The sequence below is a fragment of the Mixophyes fleayi genome, chromosome 6 (assembly GCF_038048845.1).
Source record: "Mixophyes fleayi isolate aMixFle1 chromosome 6, aMixFle1.hap1, whole genome shotgun sequence".
NCBI lineage: Eukaryota > Metazoa > Chordata > Amphibia > Anura > Limnodynastidae > Mixophyes > Mixophyes fleayi.
The window spans coordinates 124152750-124170470 of NC_134407.1; positions in this window are offsets into that span (position 1 = coordinate 124152750).

A 17721-nucleotide genomic window follows, 5' to 3' on the forward strand; every position below is an offset into this window, starting at 1 on the left:
CATAAACCTTAGTTACAATATACATTCCAATAATCTCAACATTTCCTTTCTTCAACACTTGTGGGCGGGCTATTGTCTGCTTGTTCCTCCCAGTTTCCCAATACTCAAGTTTCTTTGTAAGTGAAACAGTGGTCGGCTTGCCAAATATTGGGAGACTCCAGACTAAGGGACCTAGGCGTCGTACTTTTCCCCTAGTGAACTCCCACTTATAATTCGGGTGCCTCAGGAATATTTAGTGGAAACAGAACTAGTCCTACTTGATATAACCACGGAGGCATGTGAGAGCACCCCCAGCACTTTTTGGTCTACAACCTTACCCACCCAAGAATGATAATCATTCTCAAGGATGCCTGCTCAAGTCCGAATATTACTGGACTGGCATCGCTGGATGTACCTCTCTTCAACTATGGGGTCAACGTAATACTACTCAGACAATAGCCCCTCGCACTTCCTCCAAGCTCCAAGGTTTCCAGATTTTCCTTTTACCCCTGAATTGAACAGAGTAATTGGCTAGAACGATTGTGCTACTAACTTCTCCCTCATCCCCAACTTCTCAATATCATTACCTGAACCAGCCTCTGTCACCTGTCAATAATTAAAAGAATTGACCGTCCTGAGAAGAGAATGAAATGAGAGAAACACAAAACAGGAAAAACTACAACTTCATGCTGGACAACTGTCTTAGCCTTTGGCTCAGGTGCTACTAACTGCATTCGAGGCCTCCCAGAACAGATTGATGAGTGCACTTGAACCCTTCTCTGGGTGTTGACTCCTCTACAGTGGGTGAAATGGGCAACAGTGTGTCTCTGCTACCCTTGAAGCCATGATGCTGGTAGCCTACACCTGGTACCTGTCTGTCAAATAACCTGAGCCTAGGAAATTACTGTTCCACAACTTACTCTCCCGGTCCAACATCCTGACAGTTAGTGTAACTTTTCAGGAAACAGTGTTTTGAAAGTTCTCGGTTGCTGTCTCACTGTTTACCTTCCCTTTCAAGGTCTAAACTAGTCTCTCAGTTACAAACTCATCCCAAGAGAAGTCAAAAACCTTTCAAAAGTCAACAGGTTAAGAGGCAGCCTAGGAGTGAACTTGATAGCGGGGAAAGACTAGTGGCCAAAGCAATCAGCCCCTTCAATCAAGTTTCAACCCTCATTCTATTGAACTCGTTCTAACTAGTACCGTTACTTTATGTTCACACTGGTTTGTGGCTAATCAAAAGTATGTGATTTGTTACCACTACCTATAAATTATACATTTATTATCAATAACATGAATACCCCTATCACCTATTATAACTCTAGGGCTATCACATTGAATAACAAAAGCTTTGAGTATGACACAGTAATACATTAGATACATTTCAATACACCTTTACCCAGACATATTTCATTGGTGCACCAGTGTATACTTGAGGATCCTGCAAGGTGGTAATTGGATGACGTAGATTTGTTTCACCTGGAGAAATTCTTCAGGTAACCCAAATCTTCATATATTAACTAATATGTGTATGTGTGCATGTTTGTGTATGTGTTCACATTTTAAAACAATACAACGAAAAACAAAACAAACATAGATTTGTCAGCTGTCACATACATACATGTCTATTTGACAGCTATGTTCACCCTGGTGTGACAGCCATGTATAGTCGTGTGTGTGTAAGTGTGGACTTTACTAGCAGCTACTTCAGTTGGTAAGTGTGTTACTGTATAAAGCCTTCTATGTAGTGTCCTACTCATGTGCTGGTATTGCTATGAAGGATTTTTCAGTCACCTCAACATCGCTCCCTAGACTAGAAAAATGCTGAAGACCAATGTATATCAATCAATTTTCCCTCTGCAAACTCATATACCATTTCCAGTACCCCATGTTCAGCTACTTGGTTAAGTGAGAAGGGCAAAGGGGTCTATCTCTATAACACTGTCTTCAAAATATAACAGTATCCAGTACAGTCTAACAGTGAAAAAATATAAAACACGAAAATTCTACATTTTCTAGGTTTTCACATTATATTGTATCTTGTGGCAAAAATCCTACTCCAATGTTCTACACAGAGATGCATATCTGTATATCTAACCTCCAGCAATCTCCTGTCCCCACCCTTTGTGCATACATATAAAGGCACATTTTTGTACAGGAGGCACGAACCAAAAAAAAAACAAAACCAAAAACAGATATGCAATCTATAAAACGTAAATCGTATTTCCACAACAGAACCTTTCTGCTTAAAATTAGCAGCTTCTATACACATAAAACCAAACCTCTAACTGTTTCTGTAACTTATGTCAATCTAGTGTGTATATCCCTGAGTCCGTCTTATGTCAAAAAAATGTCTTAGCCCCCTTACTGAGACCGTGTCTACGTCTTTTTGTATCTCTATACAAGAGAAGAGAGAGAGAGATACTAGCATAGATGTAAAGAATGAGAAAATAGGAGAGCAACGAATAATAAGAATACAAAGATTTGAATACAAGGGTTTGAAAACAAATAGACATGCAGAAAGGGAGATTTTACAGCAAACATGACAGATGGATTGGACACTATGGGAAAATGGCTGTATTCATTCAACTAATTCCCTTAGCTATTTGCTAAACTATGACCCCTCCCCATACTTGACTATGGGGTCTTACATCAACCGTGCAATCCAGTGTCGTCCATGAATTGTTCATTAAGAACTCGGTATCACCATAACTATATACCTTTGCAACAGACTTCCTGACTTATAATAGAGAAATGAATTAATTCTTAGTGACTCATACTTATCTGAAATACATAAAACGATATTTTGGAGCAAAGTATGTACATACTTCATTTTTGGATAATGATTCTCAGCCAAACAAATTATCATGAGTCACTGCAGCCTAAAACAAAGAGTGTTCCAATGATCCATTGTTAATTTGTCTTTCAAGAGTAATTTTTCTATTTCTCTATCCCACCCCCTTAAGCACTAAGTCTATATTCCTTTTGTCTACCCTTATCTGTGAGAAGAAAAGACAAGATAGTTATCTTTAAACAACAAACATTTTCATTCTTTACCATCGGCCAGCGATCAGGAAAGCAAAGATGAAAACATAAAACAAAAAAGCAAAATCAACAAAGTATACTTTTTAAATCAGTTTCTTTCTAAACCTGCACATTAATACTTACCATTGATTATTATTTGCCTTGCCTGGTCCTAATTTCCTAGACTTCGCTCTAAGATTTTCTTTGCAATCTTTCCTCAAATGTCCCTTCTTAAGGCAGTTAAAACACTTCAAGGATTTCTGTTTCTTTCGTCCCTTATAGAGATTTTTATAATTCTGAGGTTGTGAATGTAATCATTCTAAAGCCTGGATACTCACCTTCATTAGCCTATCACTCTGCACTTTTTCCTTTATACATATTGTGGCAAGAGCCTGCTACTGCAGAAGCACACGCGTACAACTTCTTCCTTTTTATGGTTCTTTATTGTCAGGATGGTAATAATGTTTTGACACCGTATACTTGCACAGCAATTATGGAGACCCTCAACGCTTACTATACATAGTCCAGCTCTCTGTCCAGATCAGCCAGCTAGCCCAGCGTTGATCTCTCTGAACAATGAAACAAGCAGGGTTTTAAACCTGACACTCCTCCCACAGGCCTAGCTTGATGGACAGGTGACACACCCACCTTCTCTTTAAAAGGAAACGCCCATCCCTGGCTCTGTTTAGACTATCAGACCCACCCTGTCTGTTTGCTGAGAGGAAGCAGCTTTTAAATCATGTAAGTAAACCAATTTTAAACTACACATATGTTTTTACCTGGTTTAATCTCCACCTAGGTACATAACTGTGCCATTGTTTTACTCTACTTCCCTGCTTTCTCTGCATATTGCCAGCTAAATGCCTCCTTTTGTTACAATATATTTTTATCATGTTCTACAACATGCTCTCTAATTTTATTTACCGTGAGACCTTTCCAATTAGGAAAAGAGGTTTGTCTCCAGGTCCTTAGATCCTCCCGGAGACCATCCATTAGTACTGCAACAGCTACCTCCCTATGATGTGGATTTTCCCTTATATCTGGTATCCCTGTGCACTTAATCATGGCCGCTAGAGCCCTAGAAAAATAGTCAGTTGTCATCTCACTACCTTTTTGTTTGATAGTGAAAATTTTTCCCCATTCCACTGTCACTGGGAAATATATGGCCAACTGTGTGATTATACGTACAATATTGTCCTGATTGTCATCCTCAGTTAAGGATTTATCCTTCTTCAACCTACAATCCTTAATGAACTTTTGTATATCAGTATCGAGAGGAAGACAAGCTCTAAACACCACTCGCCAATCTTTATTAATAGGCTAATGTGCATTACCTAAATGTCTAATACATTTCTGACACTTGGCCAAATCTTTTCTAAGATCAGGGAAATCAGACATAATTTTAAACAGTTCCGTCCTAGTCCATGGAAAATGCATTGCTACATGTTTTATGGGAACTACACCATCTCTGTCCGCCTTCCCATTGGGAACTGTTGTTGTGTGGACAGGATGCAGACTTATCAATTCGCTACATTCTGAACTAGTTGCTAGAATTGCTGTTGCAGTATAATGAATGTTCCCCTTTCTATTAATTTCTATATTGTTCTCATTGATTTCAGCTGCTGCCCCTGCTGGTGGAACCGTTCCCTTTCCTTGTCCGTGTACTGTTTCTTGTATGTTACTGGCATGGGCAATGGCTGAAATAACGGTGGGTACATTTTCTTCTTCAAAAACATTACTCTCATCATAACTTAAGACATCATACAAATTACTCATTACATTTTTAACATTTTTGGTATTGGCAGTACTTACCGCCCCGACACTATATCTATTATTATATTGTGGTTTTTAGAATGTTTTAATAAATTTACTTTTCTATTGTATACTACGTGCATGAGTGTTTTGTGGCAGACTCGGTATACCATCGCATACTTTGATTGTTTACATTTACATTTTTTTGGGGTGCAGATCCCCAGCGCTGGTACCCTGTCTGAGCAGCCATCTTTAGTGCCGGAAATATTTTTCATACTTGTTGACATAAATCAAGATGTTCTTAATGAATATTGTACATATAATGTGTTTTATAGTTACTCTTACTTGTAAACAATTATTCTGGCACACATACATGTAGTTATCACTATCAGTCAGCACTTACTCCTGCCATGTAGCTGGTGGAACTGATACAGCTAAACAACACATATTTAAGAGATGCCCTGAACTTGAAATGGCCGCATCTGTGTAGGCCCACCCTTACAGTACATTGCTTAGGTCCATCCACCCCTTCTCACCCCCATTTCGCCCTTCAAGACGTAGGCAGTTGTAAGTGTCATGAATTGGATGCACTTGCAGTCACTGGCATAAGTCTTGCTCTGGTGCGTAGACAGAACTTTTTCACACAAGATACTGCACGCAAATAGACTTACGTTCATAGACGAATCAGGCCTGTGGTGTCTTCTGTAGAAGTTGCTACAGATTCCTAGCAAGATTAAAAAGTATCCAAGCCTACAACTACTGTTAGGCTAGGTTTTTTCTTGGGTTCTGATTGAATCATTTTGGAAATGTGCCCTTTGGTAGCAAGCCCTCTGAAATAACTTTGGTAATTGAAACTTACAGTAAAGAATCAGATGAGGAAACTCTGTTAAGAAATCAAGTATCCATAAAGGCCAGTTAAACTAATTAGTATGACCACGCTTTGGTTAACTTTGTTATTAACTATTGTAATCTATAAGGTTTGTGAAATGTTCTATGAATCCTTTTAGTTTGAGTTAATCAATCTCGCACATTAGTTACTATAGATGTTAAATTGGAGGATATCTGCTCTTGCAAATCTTCATTCAGGTCCTCAGTGTCTCTATTCCATTTCATCAGCCTTCTTCCATAGTTACTTTACATTTTGTTTGTGACACTCACCTAGAAACTTCCTCTACTGCAGTGTAACTCATATCAGTCTTACTTACAACATAACAGCATATCTCTGGTGCAAACATCTAAAAACTATTTCATTTAGAAAGAAATATTCACCTTCAGAGCCTAAAAGGCCCAAAGGTTCCCCACCTGACAGAATACACCAAGATATATAATGCTGCCCTTAAGCTAGATTCAAAATCTGCCAGCTTTATTAGCTTCATTAGTTTAGTCTTTCTTCACTTATTTATCCCCTTACTTATGGTCTAGCAATCTCTTTCCATGCCAACAAGACTGGTGTTATCAAGATAGTACACATTGTCCCTCCCTACTTCTATAAACCAGGACTGCCATGGATTTATAAGAACTAGCTGATGTTGTGTCTACAAGAGTTGCCGGGCTATTCTGACCATCCTGTATCCACCAAAAAGCCTTAGTTAACCGTACCTTAATGTATCCTAGCAAAGGTAAGATGGACCAAACTGTCAGCCTATGCCTTAGACCAGCGGTTCCTAAAGTGTGCTCCCAGGGGTGCCGCGGCGCTGTCACAGGGGTGCCGCGGGAAAGTCAGGAAAAAAACAATACAAAACATAAACTCACCAATCCATGCGGCGCCGGGACCCAGCAAACTCCTCTCTCACGCAGCTTGTCACTATAGCGACAAGCTGCGTGAGAGAGAGGGAGAATGCTGTGTCCCGGCATCGCAAGGATTGGTGAGTTTATGTTTTGTTTTCTTCTGGCTTTCCCGCGGCAGAGGGGACAGAGTGAGAGGGAGCGTGGCAGAGGAGTGGGGACAGCGTGCCTGAGGGGACAGCGTGACAGAGGCCAGAGGAGGGGACAGCGTGACAGAGGGAGAGGAGGGGGAGAGAGGCAGAAGAGGGGGACAGTGTGACAGAGGGAGAGGAGGGGGACAGCATGACAGAGGGCAGAGGAGGGGGACAGTGTGACAGAGGGCAGAGGAGGGGGACAGTGTGACATAGGGCAGAGGAAGGGGACAGTGTGACAGCATTACAGAGGAAAGGGGTCAGCGTGACAGAGGGCAGAGGAGGGGGACAGAGGCCAGAGGAGGGGGACAGTGTAACAGAGGGCAGAGGAGGGGTACAGATTGCAGAGGGCGTCAGAGGGCAGAGGAGAGGTGACAGTGTGACAGAGGGCAGAGGAGGGGGACAGTGTGACAGAGGGCAGAGGAGGGGGACAGTGTGACAGATGGCAGAGGAGGGGGACAGAGGTCAGAGGAGGGGGACAGTGTGACAGAGGGCAGAGGAGGGGGACAGAGGGCAGAGGAGAGGGGACAGCGTGACAGAGGGCAGAGGAGAGGGACAGAGGGCAAAGGAGGGGGACAGTGTGACAGAGGGCAGAGTGAGAGGGAGCTTGACAGAGGGCAGAGGAGGGGACAGCCTGACAGAGGGCAGAGGAGAGGGGGCAGCATGAGAGAGGGCAGAGGGGGCACCGCTAGAGGGGGCAGCGTGACTGGATGCAGAGGGGGCAGTGTGTCTGGATGTAGAGGGGGCATTTTTGCATACAACTAAATAAGTATTTCTGTCCTGACCTAAATACTTATTAAATTTTTTTGACCCAACTACTTCTAAAACAGGACTGCTCAGTAATTATTTTGGAGGGGTGCCTTAAAAAAATTATGGAGACTCTAAGGGTGTCGCGAACTGCAAAAGTTTGGGAACCAATGTGTCACTCACCGGACCGTGAGTGCCTCTGCGCTGGTGCGTGGCTCCCTAGCCTTCCTGCCGGCACCTGTCCTAAACCGCGGCCGTCCGCCATCCTAATGGACTGCGCATGCGCAGCTCCCAAGAACTCTTGTGACTGTTGCTTTTAATCCAAATTGGTTGATCAGGCAACTCCCTATTTAAGGCACCTGTGTGCATTACCTCATTGCCTGATCTTGGAGTCTCATTCCCTGTGAGTCTCTGAAGTGTTCCCTGTGTTCTACTAGTGTCTTCAGTTTCCTGCTGATTCCTAATCTACTCATCGCTGGTTTCCATACCCGCTACTATCTCCTGTGTACTACTAGTGTCTTCAGTTCCTGTGGATTCCCTGTGCTACTCATCGCTGGTTTCCATACCTGCTACAGTCTCCTGTTTCCTGTCTGTGTCCTCAGCTGGACTCTGATTACCGGATCTACTCACCTGTGGTTCCTACACTCGTCTCTGCCGTCCAGCGTCTCTGCAGTTCCTGCATCTCCCTGTGGACAGACTGTTCTACTGAATAGCGGTATGCCTATCTGTTATTGACTTTCTTAGTTTACTCTGCATATCCGCTAGGACAAGTTTCCACGCTCAGCAGCGGTATCCATACCTGTTATAGACTGTTATTGTTACGCTGCATACCTGTTTGGAATTAACTGTACTACTCAGTCATTATATGCATAACTGTGATTGACTATCCATTATTGGCCTGCATATCTGTGCTGAGCAAGTCTCTACCAAGCAGCGCCACACACAGTTATATAGACTTTGTTGGATACGCTGCATACCTATTGGGATCAAGTTCCTCTGTGCTCTCAGTGTCTGCCTATTAAGCAGTGGTACAACTTGCTATACGCAGACCACTGACTTCCCCGCTACCTACCTGCACCTGGACAAGTCTTCTCACCATAAGCAGTGGTACAACTTGCTATACGCAGACCACTGACTTCCCCGCTACCTACCTGCACCTGGACAAGTCTTCTCACCATAAGCAGTGGTACATCTTGCTATACGCAGACCACTGACTTCCCCGCTACCTACCTGCACCCGGACAAGTCTTCTCACCATAAGCAGTGGTACAACTTGCTATACGCAGACCACTGACTTCCCACTACCTACCTGCACCTGGACAAGTCTCTTCACCATAAGCAGTGGTACAACTTGCTGTACGGAGACCACTGACTTTCCTGCTACCTCCCTGCCTCTACTCACGTCCATCCTGATCTCCGTGTTCAAATCTGCCTTTTCACTATATCAGCTAGAGGCTGATTCATTGACCAAAGATTGCTGCAAGTCACTGACTTTCCTATTATTTACTGGCATTCTCTCTCCATCTGCTGTGATATCTGTTCCGCTAGTCACCCCGCTACCAGAGGACCGTTGTATGAACTTCACGACTCTGGTAAGCCCAGTCATCTGGTGAAATCCTGGGCAAGACTCCTAGTGCCCGTGACACACTGCTTTAGACCCACTATTGCTGTGCATTTCCACACTTTTTTCCATATTTGCCTCCTCTTGGTCATTTTACATGGTTATTTGCCAGGGGTTCATGCAATTAGTAGGTGTTCGGGCTTAGTGCACCAAAATCCTCCGCTCTGTTTTTCAGAAGAGTTGTATTGTATGTAATAACTAAAAATGATCTAATGCACCACTGTGCTTCAAAAAATGTACTTAATGCACTTCGATTCTATTCCTAGGAATTTTATTTGCATTTTCTTTTTACTCAATATTATGTATACACTGGAAGACACTATTGCTTAATATCTGTGGCTCAGCCAGCAGGAATCCTATGGTAATCTGATCCCTTTGATGAAATTATAATGAAATGTAAAGGACAAACAGTATACAGCATTTTGAAATTAATCCTGTTACTTCATTTGCTATTCCTGATGGTGTATTTATAAAGATTGTGACTGTCTGAGTGATAAATAGTAAAACTCTTTCATCAGCTGGTATGTGCCTTCTTATCATCTAAGTGATTGGATCTGTGCTGACCTTGCATAACTATTGGAAAAAGCTGCATATTAGTAAGCTGTCTTTTGTGGAGTGATTAACTCGTTTTTATCAAAACTTTACTGATCAATGTTGGAAACTCTTTATTATGACTTAAAGAACAAGTGTGCACTTTATATTAGATCACAATGAGAGTTGGGTCAGTATGATTCACATGGATCATGGAACTTACACAGTTTATAAATTATTATTTTAATGATTGAATAGAAGGTGTGCGGGATAATTTTGGATTTGTGAGCCTGTGTTAACAGAATAGACAAATGTATATCCTTGAACTCATTAATTTTTGTGCTGCTTAGCTAGAAAACCATTTAGGTTTGCTCTATCCATTTCTGCAAGAGAAATAGGGCCATACATATATTCCACCTCATCTGCTACTAGGGTAGAACAAGAGATTTGGCCCAGGAAGGCCTCCATGCTCAAATATATAGTGCCTGAGTCACATTCTGAATGCAACTTGCACGTAAGTTGCATGTTTAAAAGAGCATGCAACTCGAGCGCATTATCGGCTATATTCCAATTCAAGCGATTCTCATGATACACTTGGATTTGAAACTAGGTGCAAGTACGCTCTGCCTAAACGGTACTTTCCGTATGTAGATAAACAAACCAGACTGCAGTTTACGCATATGCATAAGTACAGTAAACGTTCACATCAGAATGCATAAACTATGTTGATATTGATTGTGTGACTGGTGCTTCTTTTAAAAACAGCTTACAGAAAATAAAATAAAAAGCTGTATCTAATACTCCACTACTTATCCCTCTCCTCTGATTCATCATAGGATACATCTACATGGTTTGTGGGAACATGGAAGTTATGGCACTATTTTGGGACGATGAATTGCAAAAGGCTCTGTTTTTATTTTGGAGGCCAAATTGTAAAGGCACATAAATTCTTCATTTCCTGATGACAAGAAAATAACAAAACTGTCCAAGAATATTTTCATTACTCTTTGGCAAAGCCAGAGAGCACAGCCAGAACTGTCTAGTCCTTGGCAAAAAGGAGAAGTCAATATCTCTTTCCTGCTTATTACATGTTTGCAGGTAAAACCAGTTGGCTGTGCACTCAGAGGTCAAGTTTATGTTCTGAAACTAAAACGTTTATTTCTGGAGATTTCTTAAAGACCCATTAGCTCTTTACAAAGTGTATGCATTTGTATGGTTTCAAACTGGAATTATTAAAGACTTATTATTAAAACTCTGCGGAATTAGTGGCGCTATATATATAGATGATGATGATGATGAGTACTATTATGCAAATATTCTTCTTCTTCTTCCTTAATCTTTTTAAATCGCATTGGTGCAAGATAGGGACTTGTTTTAAATATCCTCTCAGTTCGCCCAAACCAATCCCTTCAACCACCATCTATGCTTCAAGGACAAGATTGACAAGATCTGACATTCAATGGTATACTCTTCCCTGAGCAATTTCTTTCCTGCCCCATTTGGCACCTTCTCTTCATTTGATCCTGCAAATGAAGATGAAGTATCTACTCCCTTTTTCTCCACCCTCTCTACTAGCTGTCCATTTGACCCTATGACCTCAAAAATAAGTCAATCACTGTCTCTTGTGCTCATTCCAGACATAGGGGTCTATCTAACATTGGTGGGTATTGTCACTGATCACAGCGATGCAGAAAGTTGTACGGTTATTTCGGCAGCAGGTAAGTAGCCCAGCTTGACTCGAAGCACAATGTATGCTGCTACCAATAATTGAATATGGTATATAGGTGGCACTGTAAAAATGCTTCAAGTGGCCTAATGTGGGCGGGACTAAGTCAACTGTAGGTGACACCAACACAAAAGTAGGCAGGATTTACAACTACTGGAATTTGGTTGTAGTAACATTTAGGAAAATCTGAATATGACGATTTAGGACACAGTTGGTCATCTCTAAGGCAATGCAAGTTAAAAGCTACCAGTTCAGTGCTATAAAAATACATGAATCATTTTGGATGATCTGGGACTGGTTTATATCTCTTTGCTCAAATTTGTTTAGTTGCCTACTTGCACATTCTTCCAAAATTTCCTTCATAGAAACATATCTGACTTTGTTTAATAAGTTTAACTATTACGAAACATGTTGGCACAATTGTATTTGATCAGTCTGCCAGAGCAGCATATGAGCAACTTACCCCACTGTTGCATCTTTCCCTGACGTCCTGAGATGCAAACTACCAGTCAAATCTCTCTTTAATATGTGTGTGTGGGTGTGTGTGTGTGTGTGTGTGTGTGTGTGTGTGTTTCAAAAAAGGCATTAAAAATTATCCTTATAATAAGTGACTATTCAGTGCGATCACCAGAAAGGTGAAATGTTGCAAACATCTGCAAGAACACACTAAAAGACTTCTTTTGTAACAACTGTGTATGGGCCCTAAATGTGCTCTGTGATTGGGGGTGTTTGAATTAATAACAGTAGAGGGAGGGTTGCAGACAATGGCATAAGTGAAGGGAGAGCTATTCCAAGGGTTTGCTTCTGGTACAATATGTGCAAAGGAGGAAGGATTAATGATATTGTCAGTGCAATGGGGGCTGGCAATATTTTCAATAAAGTTATCTAAGAATGGGAGGTAATGGAATCAATGCAAGAACCACTAAAGTATCACCAGAGCTGGAATAAGGCTCTGGAGGGCCTGGGGCACTTAAGACAGGGGGTTATTTTAGATACATTTTAGAGAAATACACAGGCAAAACTGTGTGCACTACTGTTAGGTACACACAGCTCTGCCGTCACGAGCAGTACACTGTTAAGTAGGACATACTTCCAAACTGTGCTTGTTGTCGGACCAAATCCTGACTAAGCGAGACAGACGCCCAAATTCAGGGTTGCCCCACAAGATCCCGGACAGTTGGCAGACTGTCCTGCTCTCTTCTACCTGTTCTTGTCACTTTCACCACCTGTGGCTGCAGGTGTCTTTAAATCAGTTGCTGCTTGTCTGGATCCTGGAATGTTGGAGGCCCTATTTGGAAAACAAAATGGGTACATGAAAGTTAGAAAACTCCAACCAGCTCCATCATTAAATCAATAGCACCTGCATTTAATAATTAGGCCTTCCTCCAGTCCCAACATTAAAATAATAGTGCTCACATTTGATGAATAGATCTATTGCCCTCCAAACAGCCCTGACATTGAAGTACTATTATTCCCATTTAATATATAAACCTATTTCTCTCCCTTCATACAGCCCCAGCGATAAATTAATAGCATTTACATTTAATATAACCATTTCCCACAACCATCCCTGGCATTTAATAACTAATATTCACATTTAATAAATAGCCCTCCTTCCTAACTCAGTCCCACATTCAACAAATAGCCCAAAACCATCCCAGCATTAAATTAAATTGCCCTACCATCACCACACAAATAAAATAGGACCCATTAAATAATTAACACCCACCTAAACTCCACCATTATATTAATAGCCTACCTTCCACCAAAGTGCTATTAAGACAGGCCCTCTCCCACCTCCTCACACATTATAGCAACATACACCCATCTTCCCTCACACATTATAGCAGGCCCCCCTCCCTATAGTTTGGTATAGGCAGCCCCCTCCCTATAGATTTGTATGTCAGTCCCCCCTCTCCCTCCCTATAGTTTTGTATGACAGCCCGGGTGCGGTGGCAGGGAGCCTGAAGCATCCCGGTTGTTGCCTAGGCAACCGGGACGAAGGAAACGGAAGTGACGCCCGAGTCGCCATGGAGACGGCCGGGACGCCTCCAGCAGGGCAGTGAGAGTCGCAGTGGTGCCCGTGGCCGCCGCGCCTACTGACAAAGGTTACTGACAAAGGTTGATGTTGATACTGCCTGGGGGGTCATTATTGAGCCCACCTTCAATTTCGCTCACCATATCCAGTCCCTCACTCAGTCCTATCCAAAGGTATAGGGGCTGATGTGAATGGTTACATAGGACAGAAACTAAGCACACCCATGCAAGATAACCTCCTCACCTGTAAAATATGTAAAGTTTAGAGCCCAGACCAATTTATTCCCATTCAGAGTCTTAAAGTGGATTTCAAATGTAAACACAATTATATAAAAATGCAAAAGTAAACACAATTAAAAATACTATTATACTACATAATAGGGTCTGTGAAAATAGCAATTAATCAGTGCAATGGAGTTTGTGCAAATAACAATGAAAACTGAATGTATAGTTTATGCTTTGGCTTACTAGTAGCCCTCTCACTGTGGCCTAAATTAGCAGTGCCAGCCTGAATATGAGAATGCAATGGACTATGTAGAAATTAGGTGCCAACTGCAGTTGAAGATGGAGGTAGACAAATGGCAAAGGGATATGACATTTGTGTAAAATGAGTGTATGTAAATAGCAATGAGGTTAGTACAAACGGCTTCTGTGTAAATAGCAATGGGCTTTGTGCATTTCTGTGCAAATGGCAAGAGGGTCCATGTGAAATGCAATTAGTCTCTGTAATGGAGTTTTTGCAAATGGTAATGGGGTTGGTACAATGCAATTTGAAATTTAAATTGTTTTGAGTTTTTTTGCAAATGGAAATGGGGTTTGTTTAAAGGGGTCTTTTCCAGAAAACCACTCCCTCTTTAGCACCTGCTGTTAAAAAAAAGAAAGCAGTATATTATTCCAAAAAATTGCAAAAAGTGCCTCATAAATATAGTAGAACTACATATATAGCGGAAATTAATAAACATAGAATTTGCTTGATTAATTTCACAATTTATTAAAATATACAATAAACTTCATAAAAACAAATAATTCCCAAGGAAATGTATTATTATATATTTTAAAACATAATTTTCTGATCGAGTTGGTTCCCTAGAATAAAAAAAAGCAGATGATTATGCAACAACACTCATATTTGAAAAGAACATAGTTTGCTAGTGTCAGGATTAGGAACTGTTTTGCACAAATCCACCTGGTTTGCAGTTTCAATGCAGAAACGTTGGATCCCAAGAAAATGCAATCCACTTAGACGTAGTTTGCAATCGTATACAGTTCTGAGGCGAGTCCTTCAGGTCCAAAACAAAGAACAGGTATTGTAATTGTGTCATATTTAAAATTGAGGGAGAAGAAACCTTCCTTAGTGTAAGTGGACAACTTACCAGCTGTGGTTAGGTCCTCATTAGTGTTAAAGGGAATACTGGATGGGATCATAAACTGCTAGGACTACTTCACGAGGTCTTTGTCTATAGCAGCCCTCTTATCAAGGAACATGATTTGTTACACAGTACTTTGTTGTCCCCAGGGCTTAACTGGTAGTATTAGGAATTTAAAAAACACAAAATTGCCGGTGGTGTGGACAAACAAGACAACATGGGAAGCTAAAAAAACTGCAGGAACGTCAGGGTAGCCTGAGTACAAAGGGGTAAATAGGAGACAGGCTGAAGTGAGGGCTGGCTGCATTCAATAGCATGAATCCAAAATACAGTCTGAGGTCAGGGTTGGGAGAGTTCAATACAAAAATCTGTTTAACAGGCCAAAGAGAAGAGGTTAATTTAAATCTAGAAACAGGAAATGGTCAGGGGCAGGAGAAGACAGCAAAATCAAATAAACAATGCAGGATTTCCACTCTACCTCTAATTGGTTTAACCTCAAGGGAAAAGGGAATATGAGATATTCAAAACTGTCTATTCAGTCTAATATGTAACTGAGCAATGCACATTTAGGGCCTGAGTCATTAAGCAGAGCAAAGCATAAAAAAGGAGTAACATTTGCACCTGGGCAAAACCATGTTGCATTGGAGGGGGAGATAAATTTAAAATGTGGGGAGAGATTTATATTTGGGTTAGGGCATGTCCTAGATCAACTTTAAATTTCAGTGTAATAATAAAGCTATTAAGTATTTGTGTGCTAGATGAAAAAACAGCCAGTATTTAACTTATGTGCAAAACAATAAACTAATTTGCACCCCTTGCATTTTAACATGGTTTGTCCCAGAGAACATTTACCCCTTTTTTGCCATAATGACTCAGGCCCTTAGCCTTAAGAGAACATAATCCTACTATAGACCAATGTCAACCAGGGATCCATATTTGCAGCATGAGCAAGGAGAGAATGTGTCCTCTACAGTTAATAAACTAATAGTATCAAAGATAAGGATTATTAGAAAATGTCTTTATTGACTGACTGAAAGCAAATCATAACCAGAAAGAAAAATAATTATCCCTTATTCCATATTATTAATAAGTACAAGCTGAAACACTATATAAATAAAAAAAATATGCACAAAGTATACCACTCAATCAGTAAGAGTATTATAATCCAAATGTGACACATAAATGAATTATATTTATATGATATACATGTCTAAACAATTCTTCTATAGTATAGAAACCAACCATTCTGATTTGAAATGAAATAAATTTATGGAACCTGAAGTTGAAGTTTGTGACCTCCTTGTCAGAATGCAAAAAGTTTCCAATACCGACACTGAATCTAATCCATTTGATATCACTAATGGTGCAAAGCAAGGCTGCCCACACTCGCCCTTATCTTCTTGGCGATCATTGATTCATTTCAACATCTCCATTTCTGGAGTTAAATCTGGCAAGCTAATACTTAAAATCGCATTATACACAGATGACAAATTAAATCCCAATCTCAAATTTCCTTCGGATGCCATCTACAAAAGCACCTTGGTGTATACATTACTAAAATTATCATCAGCTCTGTCAAGCTAATTATCCTCATTTGTCTTTCCAATGTAAAGAGTGAATTAACATCCTGGAATCTGAAATATATTTTTTGGGTCAGGGGCATGCTAAACACTGTCAAAATGAACATCCTTCCTAGACTTCTATATCTGAGTCCACTTCCAAAGCTTATTAATTTCCACCTTCATCTGGGCCAAAACGTGCTGCAGAAAATGCCTTAAAATTATACAAAGGCCCTCTCAAGGAGGCGAATTGGGTGTCCAAAATTTTAAATGATATTATTAATGATCCCAACTCATTGAGTGTGTCCAATGGAATATGGGTCTCCCACTAACAACCTAGATTTCTAATGAAGCTGATGCTACCAGGCTTCCCTCACTTTCCTTTCTTCTATAGCTTCCCCCAGCTTTCAGACCTGTATAAATTAAACCCCACCGAATAGCAGCACTATCCCTTTTGGTCTGGGACAGAGTTAATAAAATATATGTGCTAGCCCTGGAACCTTCTGCAATTGTCCCCATTTTTTGGCAGCCTCAACTATCCACCTGGATTAGGACCTTCGTTCTCCACTACATGGATGGCAGCTGGCATCAGATTTCTGAACCATACAGAAGTATTTTTATCTAGTCCTGCAAATTCGAAACTTTCATGCATCCCAGGGCTCCCAAGTCATGCCATGATCTTCCACCACATTTAAATCGCTGTTTGAAGAAGGCCTACACTAAAGGCTTACAACCTGATTCATCAAGGCTTGTATTTGTTGATAAGCATATTGTGAGCAAAATCACTTTGTGCATGCCCAGAACTGGATATAAGTCGGTAAACACAGCCCTGTCTGCTCCATCTTTGTACGCAAGGGACACTTACAACAGCCTAGGATTTGAAAGGGGAAGGGGTGTTTGGCAGTAGTCAATTTACATTAAGGGCATGCCAAACTCAAGCACAGGTAGCCACAACTGAATCAAGTTTTGGGCATTGCACAGTTACTTGTTTTTCTGCTATATCTCTTGCTCCTGATCACAAGTGATGACAGTCTCATATGCATGCTATAACATGTGTAGATATACATATATATATAAAAATATATATAAATATATATATTGTTTGCTGAGAGGAAGGAGCTTTCTAATCATGTAAGTTAACCAAACTTTCAACTATACATAAGTCTTTACCTGGTTTAACCTCAATCTAGGTACATAACTGCGCCAATGTTTTATTCTGCTTGTATGCTTTCTCCGCATCTTATCAGGTAAATGCCTCCCTTTGTTACATATCCCTCCCCCTAGCGTCTCCAAGTAGGGGGACGCGGACTTCGCGAGGAGCGCATATTTTCGTGACAATGCATCTGCATTCTTGTGCAGAATCCCAGGTCTATGTTCTACTGAGAACTTGAAAGGTTGCAGTGCCAAGAACCAGCGGGTTACCTTGGCATTTACCTCCCAGTTGTTCTGCATCCATCTCAATGGTG